The 12231-nt window shown below is 47.6% G+C and overlaps 2 non-coding genes across 2 annotated transcripts; both read right to left on the reverse strand.

Moving 5' to 3' along the window:
* Positions 1-4408: 4408 nt before the first annotated feature.
* Positions 4409-4480, reverse strand: TRNAP-AGG (transfer RNA proline (anticodon AGG)). The gene has a single exon. It is a non-coding gene; the product is annotated as a tRNA-Pro (tRNA).
* Positions 4481-8129: 3649 nt separating this feature from the next.
* On the reverse strand, positions 8130-8201 carry TRNAD-GUC (transfer RNA aspartic acid (anticodon GUC)). The gene has a single exon. It is a non-coding gene; the product is annotated as a tRNA-Asp (tRNA).
* Positions 8202-12231: the final 4030 nt, after the last annotated feature.

Below are 12231 nucleotides of genomic sequence, written 5' to 3' on the forward strand. Positions count from 1 at the left end.
CATGGAAGGCGGGTGCCCTCTACAAGATAAATCTGAATTTGTTTTGCAACAAGGTATAGTGATGCGAGCCCTAGTCAAGTGCAGGTCTCTTGGTGAAATGTTATAGAATTATTCTATCTGTTCTGTAGCTTACTATGGTGTTCCCAGTTAGATGACTGCAGGGGGGTGACCTTGGGTAATCGTTATAGGTTTATTTAGAAATGCGAAATGTGGTCAACAACACAGAACAGAATATTTAATGTCACGGCAAAAAAATGTACACATTGGAATTTGTTTCTGTTAGAAGCTATGCACACAAAGGTATTGTTCTAACTATGGAACTGGAAAACTTTTGACATTTCCTCTCCACTAATGCCCCTATTTTTCAAAACAATGTTGTTCTGGACCTCGCGGCTTTTCAAGACTGAATTCAGTTGGCTCTTGACATGTGCCTTCCTATGTCTGTCAGGAAGTTTATTAGTCACCGCCCCGCCCCTTGGTTCTCCGAAGAGTTAACGAAGGAGAAAACCAAATGTAAAAACTCAGAGCGACGGTTGCGAAAGACTTACATGCCCAAAGCTAAAACCGCCTACCTTACCATCAAACGGGCCTATCATTCCCATTGCAGGTCCGCACCCGCAAACTCTGTCTCTACATCCATTACTCAGGCAATAATCTGCCCTAAAACTTTATTCAACATGGTTAAGGATCTCTCCGGTTCAGCTGCGATGCAGTCAGCTCCCAGCCTGAATGCTACACAATGCGAGGATCTTGCCCACTTTTTCCTAAATAAAGTGGAAACTATTTACTCTGCTTTGGCCAATACTGTTCCTTCTCCCTCTCTCTCACCCACTGCGACCTTTGACCATCCTCTCCCTGTGCCCGAAACCTGCACGGCGTCTGCTTTGGCCCAGATACATATGAATACACTTGACACCTGCCCTCATTTGGACAGGGTGACATTTACACAACATCTTGGTCAAATTAAATCGGGGTCCCCCTGCGACTAATTGCCCATCACATTCCTACAGCAAATCGAACAACCCTCATATCCTCAGGCTTCTCAATGCATCCTTAACGGACTCCATTGTCTCTCCAGATTGGAAACATGCAATGGTTGTCCCATTACTAAAAGAAACTAACCCTGACCCCGCACTTCCCTCAAATTATCGTCCAATTTTCCTGCTTCCTGCCCTCTCAAAATTTCTTGAGAGACACATTAATGGCCATTTATCTAGGTTCATTGAAACCAATGGACTCTTGCATCCTTCCCAGTCCGGTTTTAGGACCGATTATTCTACTGAGTCCACACTCTTAGGTGTCACAGAAATGCTTCGACAGAACCTTGATGCCGGCGAAGCCATGACCCTGGTATTGCTTGACCTGAGCACGGCCTTTGATACGGTTTCCCACATCGTACTCATAAAGGCCCTCCAATCTTCTGGTGTCACGGGGCGGCCCTGAATTGGCTTTTGTCTTTTCTTTCTGACCGCACCTTTCAAGTTTTCTCATCCACCGCCAAATCCAAGCTACATTTTTCACCTTATGGGGTCCCTCAGGGTTAAATTCTCAGCCCCCTGTTGTTTAACATTTACGTTAGACCCCTGGCAGTTATGGTAGAGGAATCTGGGCTGTTGCTTTTTTCATACGCTGGCGATACCCAGATCCTCTTTTCTCTTTCAGCGAGCAAAACCATAGAGCCTTCTGCACTCAGGTCAGGCCTCAGCAAAGTCGTGGCTGGATGAACGCAAATTTTTAAAAACTTAATGGCGATAAAACTGACGTCCTGGTCCTGGGCAAAGAAAGAGATCTCTGGGGTCCTGAACACTGGCCCCCAGAAATGGGTATGCTTCCACAACCCTCCACCCAGGTACACAAACTTGGCTTTATCATCGACGATTCTCTATCCATGCGTCAACAAGTTACCAAGGTTGCCGCTACCTGCTTCACCATCTTGAAATGGTTGAGGAAGATTGTGTGGATGCTACCTGTTCATACCCAGCGTACTGTAGTCCAGGCCCGTGTTACATCTATGCTGGACTACCGGAACATCCTCTACCTGGAAGAGGTAACGTGTAAACTGCAGCGAGTGCAAAACTCTGCTACCAGATTACTTTGCCGAGCGTCCAAAACTGCATCGACGTCTGGGCTGCTGGGGAACCTCCACTGGCTTTCAGTAGAGAAACGTGTCAAGTTTAAGGCCCTCACATATATGTTCCTTATCAAGAATGCTAAGTCTCCCCGCTACCTGCATCATCTAGCCTGTCTTTATGTTCCCTCTCGCACTCTTCCGTCTTCCACACAAGAGAAATTCCAAGTCCCTAAGGTTCGACTTTCTCGAATGGGAGGGCGCTCTTTTGCATACTTGGATCCTGTCTTATGGAACGCTCGGCCTCTGCCCCTCCGCATGCAATCGAATCTCCTGCTGTTCCGTAGATCTCTCAAGACTTGGCTTTTCAGCCAATAGCTCTCTCCATTCTCTTTGCTGTTCTCTCATAGCGCCAGGAAACCCTTTTTGGGTAGCTGTTGCGCTGACATATAAATCTAAACAAATAAATAAAATAAATAAATGTGCTCAGGTATATACTAGTAGGGCATATGACAATGTACCGCATTGATACTACTAGACTTGCATCGCTCTTTGACCAACTCCGCTCGTAAATAGGTCCCTTTAGTCCTAGGAGTGAGGATATCAGCCGCAGTCCGTGCAGGTAACAGCGGTGGGGCCGAGTAAGGGGGATTTCAAAGGACGATGCTGAGGGAAAATTAAATAAATAATTAATTTTCCCTCATCGTCGTCCGTCACACCTGCCCCCCCCCCCCCCCTCCAACCCCCGGCCCCACCCCCTCACCGCTATTACCTGCATGGGCCACGGCTGGAGGATAGGTTCCATGTTGAGGAAGTTACAATAAGTGGGGTCCAAGATCATTGAGCGTGATTGGGCCCGGGGTGTGAGGCTCACTCACAATCAGTGAGATTCTGCTCTAAGATCTACAAGGAAGCCTTTTGGCTGCGCCACGCTGCTGCACTTCCGAGGCACAGGAATGCAACATATTGACAATAATATGTTGCTCCTGTAGAATGCAGCACCCATTAAAAGAGGAAAAAACGAGGAGAAATTAAAACATTTCTCCTCGTTGTGCCTCGCGTAGCATTCACACGCATTTCCAGATTTACGATTCCTCGTAAATCTGGAAACGTGTCTCGTTCCATGGGTGTTGCGTGGGAACACCCACAGCAACACCCATGTAACGCCGCTTCCACGCAAAGTGCTGCGTGTGAAGGGGCTATATTTACAAGGAGAGGTAAAGTCACGCAGGGTGGCTTTTCCTCTCCTTGTAAATATGGAGAAGTGAAATGCGGCTCCAGCACTTCATAAACAGTGATGTACTGGTGGCGCTAGGGCTTGTGAATCTGCCCCTAGGTAATCAACTCACTGTGTGTGATTGTGTCTGCTATCTGCCAGTCACATCACACACTTTAGGAGAGTGCTCCTGTGCAGAAGTGAGACCCACAAATAATAGAAGGATTGTACCCGAAGGACGTTGTAAGAAACGTATAAATAATGAAAATAAGGGCGAAGGACAGGAGAATAAAGAGGTTAATGATGTTAAATCAACGTTTTATTTTTGACGTTTTCTAAACTGTAATGGATGACTTTTCAGACATCAAAAACCATCTGCTGAAACCCGGGATCGAACCAGGGACCTTTAGATCTTCAGTCTAACGCTCTCCCAACTGAGCTATTTCGGCCGCTTCAGCATTTATGGGCTGACTGTTGTGATTTCAGAAAAGACAGCACTGCATCCACAGATTTTTCCCCCCGAAAAAGTGGAGTGCCACAGAATGTGCCAATCAGATAGATCCAAGGCGCTTTAATCATGTCCATCCGAATTATTGAGCCAAAGAAAATACACGGGACATTTAAAGAGCCCAGAATTCCTGCACCAATCAGAGTGAAGGAGGCCGAGACCGTCCTTCTAACTTCACTCTGGACAGAAACAACGGGGTCATTACAAATACAACTAAGGCCTTCTTAGAGTCACCCTTGTGTCTGGATGGGGTCTCAGCTCTGCTGCTGCGTCAAGTGTGCCCCCCCCCCCCCCCCCCCACGGCTCACCTTTCTGTCTCCGAGGTTGGTTTCAATAAAAGTTTTTCATCCCCTGTTCTCAGCTTCAACGCGAGTCACAATAAAAACAACCCCCTCCCGGTTGCTGATGTGGCAGGGTCGCTGCCCCGCCCCCTCCTCCAGCTGTTTCTGCATCTGGCTCGGAGGTGCAGGGCTCACGTTCTTGCTTTGAGTACGGCAGAGTATGTGTGTAATCAAATGCAAAACCAACCCTGGGTATTTGAAAGTCACTTGTATTGTGACTCGCACCTTTTCAAATTATCCATTTATTGAAATGTGACTTTATAAAAAGAAAAAGAGGGCTCGTCCGGGATTTGAACCCGGGACCTCTCGCACCCTAAGCGAGAATCATACCCCTAGACCAACGAGCCAGTTACGCACACTGGTTTGAAGTTTGTATTTTATATCATTCTTGTCTGTCCCCACCTTAGTCGCAGGGACTCCCAAAGGACAGACGGACGCTCCATGGCGGGGCTCCTCACTCAGATATTCTTCTTTCAGCAAATACCTGCTTCCTTTTATTCAAAACTACAAAGAGAAGGAAACATCCACCACACACCTCTGCAGATTATTGTGACAGGATCACACTTTGAGGGTCTCATTTACAGGAAATTGACGCACCGGCATTGATGCATCCGTTTCCTTGCGCCCGCACCAAATGTCCTTGCGACACCATGGATGCGCTGTATTTACAATAGAGGGCACTATGGTGCACGGATTAACAGATGCGTCAGAAATTCAGACACATCTGTTGGCGCAAAAGTGACGCATTACTGGAGTTGCTCATAAAACTGATGCAACTCCAGCAATGCGTCAGATCACATAGGAAAGTCCCACTGCAAAAGCCATGCGTCACTCCTTACGCCTGGGCAGAGCAGGCAAAAGGATTTTGACTCAGTGAAATCACAGCGCGACGCAGTGAAATGTAAATTTCACTGCACCCGCTCTACAAGGCTTTTTTGCATGGAAACACCTACCCAGCATACTTTATACCTGGTGCAGGTATAATGCGCCGCAGTGCTTTACAGACTGATGCACTGGACAATATGCACCGGTTTGTACATATGGCACAGTGTGGTGCATTGATTGCGCTGCATCAAAAAAAGTGATGGGGCGCAAGGGTCTTTTAAATGAGGCCCTGAGTATGTCAACTTTACAAAAGTGTAATTCCTATTTTACTCAGGCCTGAAGGGTTTACATTAGTAAGAACATGTGTTTCTCCGGCAGGGATCATTCTACATTATTAATGGATCCATAGCAGATGGGTTAAATTTTTATAATTCAGAAAGTCTATTTCAGTCTGATTAAGACTACAGACACTAAAGGGTTATAACATCACAGCATAGCACTAATGAGAAAACATCAAATTAAAAAGGAGCGTATACTATGTTACTTTATTTTCAGCCAAGATTCAAGCTATCAAAAGTCCAGCAACATATTCAATATGATGCAATTCCACAATATTCAATTTTCAGGAGTCTTGCAATTGCGTTTCATAATGCAGCTTCTATTCATTTTTCAGACAAAACATATTTCCAATCAGCCCAGTCAACGCGTTTCGTCCCTGAGGACTACATCAGGTTTCTGAGTTCCAGTACCACATATTTGGAATGGTGTGTAGTACCGTCTGGTTCTGTATGTTCCTGGGGAATCAGTCTCTTCCCCTGGGTGGTATAGTACCCCCCTGATTCATCTCCCTCCGTGTGTCGAGGCAGAATGTTGTGGAAAAAAAGCCTAGATTTCGGTTGCTCAATAGTTGTTAAATCTAAGAATGTGAGGTCACGAAAAGTAGAGGGTACAAGTTCAAAAGATATTCAGTAAAACGCACTAATGCGACACTAGGGCCCACACTGCTGGTGTTTATTTTTAGTGTCTAATAAGAGATAATGCCTGGTCGGGGAGGGCGCAGATGGTGGTGTTTGCTCCAGAGCAGCATGAGAGGGCATCAGGGCTACATGCCCACTCTCTGAGGGTGTGACGGGATGTGTCTGTGACCTTTGGCCAATCACAATCACTGGTGCAGTCCTACAAAGGAAAGACACCTTTCCCCTTCAGGGAGTGTCCGCTGTCCTTGGCACAGCCAGACAGGCCTTTTATTCCATTGGGCATTTCACCAGTAGGCTGCAGAATGCGACACACATGGAAAGAGTAAACAATGAAGAGAAATACAACTATTTCTCCTCTTTAATGCGACTTTGGGAAGGCGTATGGTTTTGGCGCTTCCCCTGGTTCATGTGATTAATTAAATCTGGGGCAGCGTCAAAATCCATGGGCGTTGCGAGGGAAACCCGCCATCAACACCCATGGAAGGATTCCGACCGCAGAGAACAGCAACACAGTCACTTGCGCAGCTTTGTCTTACTCCATATCTTTGAGGCCATGCTACGGCCCACAAAGCGACTTTGCGTTGCCTCATAGATATGATTGAGGCGCCTGAGTCATTGGAGCGTCAAAAAAAGTGACGACCCGGCAGTGCCGGCATCTCATAAATAAGCAATTCAACAAAGAAATTGAACAACGAGCCATGGATACCGTACCTCCCTCTGCACCCCTGGAATGTTTCTTTTTGTGACATTCCGTGGCGCAGGAGCCTGATCCACATTTACGAAGCAGCACTAAGCCACTTTTTAAGTCTTAATGCTGCTTTCTAAATATCATTCACTTTAACGCATGGTGTTACTGGGGAGCGATCCCAACAACATCCATGGCTTTTTGACTCTGCCCCAGCCTTACAATAAATCGTAACTCTGAGGCAGCGCCAAAAACGTACCGAGGCACAACGAGGAGAAATATCTTTATTTCTCCTAATTTTTCATTTTTTTTTTAGTAAGGATGGATGAGTGAGTGAAAGGGAGGGTAGATGGACAAAAGGATAGATAGATGAGTGAAGGTGTGAAAACGTGGATGGATGAGACAAAGGATGGATGGATGAGTGAAAGGATGGATGGATAAGTGATAGGGTCAATGCATGGATTCATGAGTGGAGGAGTAGATGGATGGGTGGATGGATTGAAGGAAGGATGCCTAAGTGAAAGAGTCAATGTAGAGAGAATGGGAGGATGGATGGATGACTGAAAAGGTGAATGGGTGAAAGGGTGAGTGACTGGGTGGATGGATGAGTAAGTAAAAGGATGGCTGGATAGGTGAAAGGGTAAATGGCTGGATGGATGAGTGGATGGGTGGATGAGTGGATGGATGAGTGTATGGATGGATATTGTGAAATGGTGGATGGATGAGTAAAAGTGTGGATAGAGGAATTAAATGATGAATGGAATGAAGGATACATGATGAATAGGTTTGCAAATGGAAGAATATGTTTGGATTTGGATGGACTTACTTATATAGTATTGCGCAACCTCCTCTGATGTGTCTTTAAAACGTTACTTTTGTGCCAAAGTTTTGTCCTGAATTTTTACACTCACCGTCCTGAATTGCACCCATGCCAGTTGGTCACCCTACTGGACAGGGTGTTACTTTCAAGGCAGGGACCTGCCGTCCTATCATGTCCCAATATAGAGGGCAAACACCGACCTGTGTTAGGTACTCATGCTGGACCCGGGGAATATAAGATCTCTGATGAGGTGGGGGGGCGTGCACGTCCGGCCCAGTGGCACTTTTACTTTCACAATGTGTCTGTAGGTTCTAAACTGTTACGTTTAAATAGATAAAAGTGACACCTTCGGATAAAACAATTCCTCATTCAGAGCCCGCCCCGACATTCCATTTATTTAGCATGAAGAATATTCTGTAAAATGCATTTTCCATGTAGTTCTTTAATTTTAATGTCATATGTATTTCTATAAATAATAAGCCTCAATTACTTTTTACTTTTTCAATTACTTAAAAGGAAAAGGCACAAATGTTGTCCAAAAGGTAAAACACTTCTAAATATTTGTAATTGTAAAGGTGTGGCCATACATAAAATGTATCAGCAAATTGTAATATCAGTGTAACATTATAAATTGCATTTAAAAAAGGTTTTCTATCCTTAAAATGTTTGCTTAGTTTAAAAATATATATCTCCCCGTCGGGGAATTGAACCCCGGTCTCCCGCGTGACAGGCGGGGATACTGACCACTATACTAACGAGGAACCGATGAATCTCGACTTGCTGGGCCGCTCCTCATGTGGCCTTCGAGCCGCCTCTCCCCGATATGCTACTGGTTCGTGTAATTTATCAACTCCTTGACACCAACACAGGGGGCCACGGGCTCAACAAACACACACACACTCTCTCCCACGATACACACACAAACACACTCCTCCCTCACACCTCACAACAACCCTCTCACCTCCTAGCAGACGCTCTCAGCAGCATCCCCTGATGCCAGAGTCACCACAACCAGCTCCCAGGGCTGCTTCAGACGGGCCCCGGACTGGCTCTTCAGCCCAGGGGCCCCTGGCTCTGTCTGATGAGGGGGCATTGCAGCGGGGGCTGCACACAGGGAGGGGGTGGCGGGAGACACCACCCCCCTCAGCCCTGCCGGAGGAGAGAGCTGGGCTGGAAAGGTGAAGAGGGGAGGCAGGAAAAGCCCAGGCGTGTGAGGGTCCGAGAAAGAGGCGCTTTCCATTGTGAAGCAGAGAGAAAAAAAGTGAAGAGTTTGCAAAAGTCCTTCGAGCCGGATTTGAACCAGCGACCTAAGGATGACAGTTACTTCACTACAGTCCTCTGCTCTACCAACTGAGCTATCGAACAATTTTGAACAATTTTACAGCTGCGCAGCAAATAGTGCCAGCTGCACCGTTTAGGCCTTTTACAGCTGCGCAGCAAGTAGTGCCAGCTGCACCGTTTAGGCCTTTTTACAGCTGCGCAGCAAGTAGTGCCAGCTGCATCGTTTAGGCCTTTTTACTGCCTGACGGCACATCAACCCGGTTCTCCCACCACAAACGTTTGGATTATGCGCCCCCTTTTTGCCCTCTTTTTTCTCCTCACTTCCGCTCTCCCAGCAACACCCCTCCCATCTCTCCCCCACCCTCCTTCGCCTCAGTTTCCCAACATGGCCACCTCTCGAATTAAGTCTGGAGCCAATTGCTACAAAATCATTTATCCTCCCGACCAGACTAAAGCTACAATAAAACGACTTAAGCATAGCACTATTGAACGTTTCCCAGACTCCCTTTTTGTGGATCAATTTTACAATGGTCGTCTTGGGAGGCTCAAAAACGATTTCATCTTCTTCACTCGCGACATACCCTCTTGGTCCAACAGTTTTTACAATTCCCTTAACGTCACCTCCTCCTCCTCTATCCCTTATGGGAAACAACTAAAAATTTCCCCCTCTGGGTGCTTCAATGGCTACCTCACTATCTCACTCTATAACAACGGTACTGTCATGATCCAAGGCAAAGACTCCTGCCTCTCGATCTTTGACCACCTCTTCCCCTCCCTACTCCCCGTCTCTGCAACCGGGTCTCCCCTTGACTCTCCTTCCAGCTCCACCCATTACTCCCTTTCTCCTCCGCCGACCCCTCCCCACTCCAACTGTCTGCACTCACGAGAAGGGCAGGTCGGCCCTCTTCCCTCCCCCCCCAACTTACCTCATCTCCTAATCCTCCTCCCCCACAGTATGTCCCATCCCGCATTACTTCAGCCTTACCACTAGCTAACACGCTCCTCGTCCCATCTGCACCTTCACGACACTCCAATCTATTCTCCTCCCCCATACTTCTTCCCGTCACCCCCTTCTTTAGTCCACCTCTCCTCCAACACTCTCTCCCAATTAACTTTCCCTATGCTCCCCTTAGCCCTCTCTCCATCCCTCCTCTCCACCCCTTCATCCCCTCATCATTCACCCCGTTTCTGCCACATTCCCACTGCATCTCTCTCCTCCCTCCTACTCCTCCAGTACTGCCGCACTACCCCCTTGCCACTCCTAGGAACACCTTCCATCTCCCTCACTCAGGCCCAGCAGAACCACTTCCCCTCCTCAACTTCCCCTTCTCTCAACCCCCCTCACTCTGCCAGATGACCGTTCCCTCAGTGCTACCTCTCCTAACTGACAGGACCTCCGCAACCAATGCACCTCTGTTCCTCCCAAACCTCCTACACTCCCATGACGCCACACAGGCCTCCCCCCTCCTACTTCCCTACCGACGTGTTCCGCACCTTTCTCCCTCTAAATTTGTCCTTAATTCCTCTCCCTCTTGCAACACCAACAATGACAACTCTCCCTTAACCCCCAATTCACTTACTCCCGCTCCCAACCCCCACCTTTCCCCACCTGTGAACCCCACCCCCCAACACACCTCCTGTCCCCCCACTTCTCCCTGCCGTCCACCACCAATTCCACCCCCCCTTATTTCAATCGAGCCACCCAACCTTCCGCGCTCGGCCTCTTTCTCACTGGAAAATACGCTTGGCTCTCTGATCACCTCCATCTCTCAGCTTACAGCTGCCATTTCACTTTTATGCTCTAAGATCTCCACCCCTCCATGCACCTCTACTCCCTCCCAACTTCCCCAGAGATTCACCTCGCCCCCTCACCCCAATACAGCCAAGCTCAACCTTTCGTCTGCAAACGTCGTTAATTTACACAAGCCCCTGAACGCCACCCTTCTTCAACAGGCATACCCTAGCAACCCCACTGTCTACACTATTCCGACCATCACCTCTGTCAGAACAAAGCGTCCACCTAAACCCTCCCGAGCACCCCCGCAAATGTACAATATCCCGATCACCCTTCAGAGCCCAAGTGCCCCCGTCACCAAAACAGTCTTGACAGAGCTGCGCTGTATGCTTCACAACTGCAGATCTGCAGTTAAACACAAACTTGAAATATCCGACACCATCTCCCTCCACAAACTTGACATGCTCTTCCTCACAGAGACCTGGTTCAAAGATACCTCTCACTCTATATTTGATCTCCTAGTACCCATAGGTTATTCCATACTTAGGAATGACAGAACTGAAAACACGGGGGGAGGTGTTGCAGTCATCTTCAGAAACGCCCTCCAACTTAAGGCGTCTCCTAGCAGCTCCTCCAACACCTTTGAATGCCTTTCTCTTGAACTTCAATTGCAACACCGTTCACCGCTCAGATTCCATATCATTTACCGCCCGCCTCGTAGTAGTAGCTCTTCGTTTATAGAAGATCTCAAAGACTTCATCAGCGACCAATACTCTCAAAGTGACAATCAGACCATCGTGGGTGACTTCAATCTCCACTGGGGCGCACCGCAAGACTCCTCTGCGAACTCACTGGCCACCTTCTTCTCGGCAAGTGATCTTATCCAACACTGCACTGAACCAACCCACTCTAAGGGCGCAATCCTGGACCTTGTTATTTCTAAAGCAGGCATGCTTTCTACTTCTACCCCTATTCATGTAGATTGGTCTGACCACCACCTCATCCCATTCTCTCTTCAACTTTCACACTCTATAACTCTTGGCCAACCCAAAAGGGCCATCTCCTGGTTCCGTGACACCAAAAACATTGATGTCGGTCCCCTCTGTGAATCAGCTTTGCTTTCACTTCCAAGGCTAGACCCGAACATAGCTGTTGACGATCTCACCTCCCAATGCCTCACAGTTCTTGCAGCTGAAATTAATAACGTCGTTCCACTTAAAAGCAAAAGGATAAGGCCCACTCCCTCAGCACCTTGGTTCAACAAATCCCTTTATGAGGAAAGGAAGCAGCTAAGAGTCCTGGAGAAGCAAAGGAGGCAATTGCCTTCCACTGACAATTTAGCCTTGCTTCGCACAGCAAGATCCAAATACCACAAGCACATCTTCCTTGAGAAAGCGACGCACTTCAAAACCCTCCTTGACTCTGCCAAAAATAGACCCAAAAAACTATTCGATCTCATCAAGACTCCAAGCTGCTCTCCCCCAACCTCCAAGGTGGAGGATTCTACAAAGAGAGCAGCGGAATTCGCTATTTTCTTCGATGAAAAGGTGAAATCACTTGTGGATCAGGTTGCTCATCCTACACCTCCAGAGAAGCGCAAATCCTTAACCATTTGGCAGAGCTTTGACCCCATATCTGAAGATGCCCTTCTCAAGTGCATACGCGAAACAAAGCCCTCCAACCATTCTCTTGACCCTATTCCCAGTGCCATTGCCTTTGACTTCTATACCCATTCCCTCTCCTATTGGTCCACTCTGATCAATATCTCCCTCTGG

This window comes from Lissotriton vulgaris, chromosome 1_1, assembly GCF_964263255.1.
Source record: "Lissotriton vulgaris chromosome 1_1, aLisVul1.2, whole genome shotgun sequence".
In the NCBI taxonomy this organism is placed as follows: Eukaryota; Metazoa; Chordata; class Amphibia; order Caudata; family Salamandridae; genus Lissotriton; species Lissotriton vulgaris.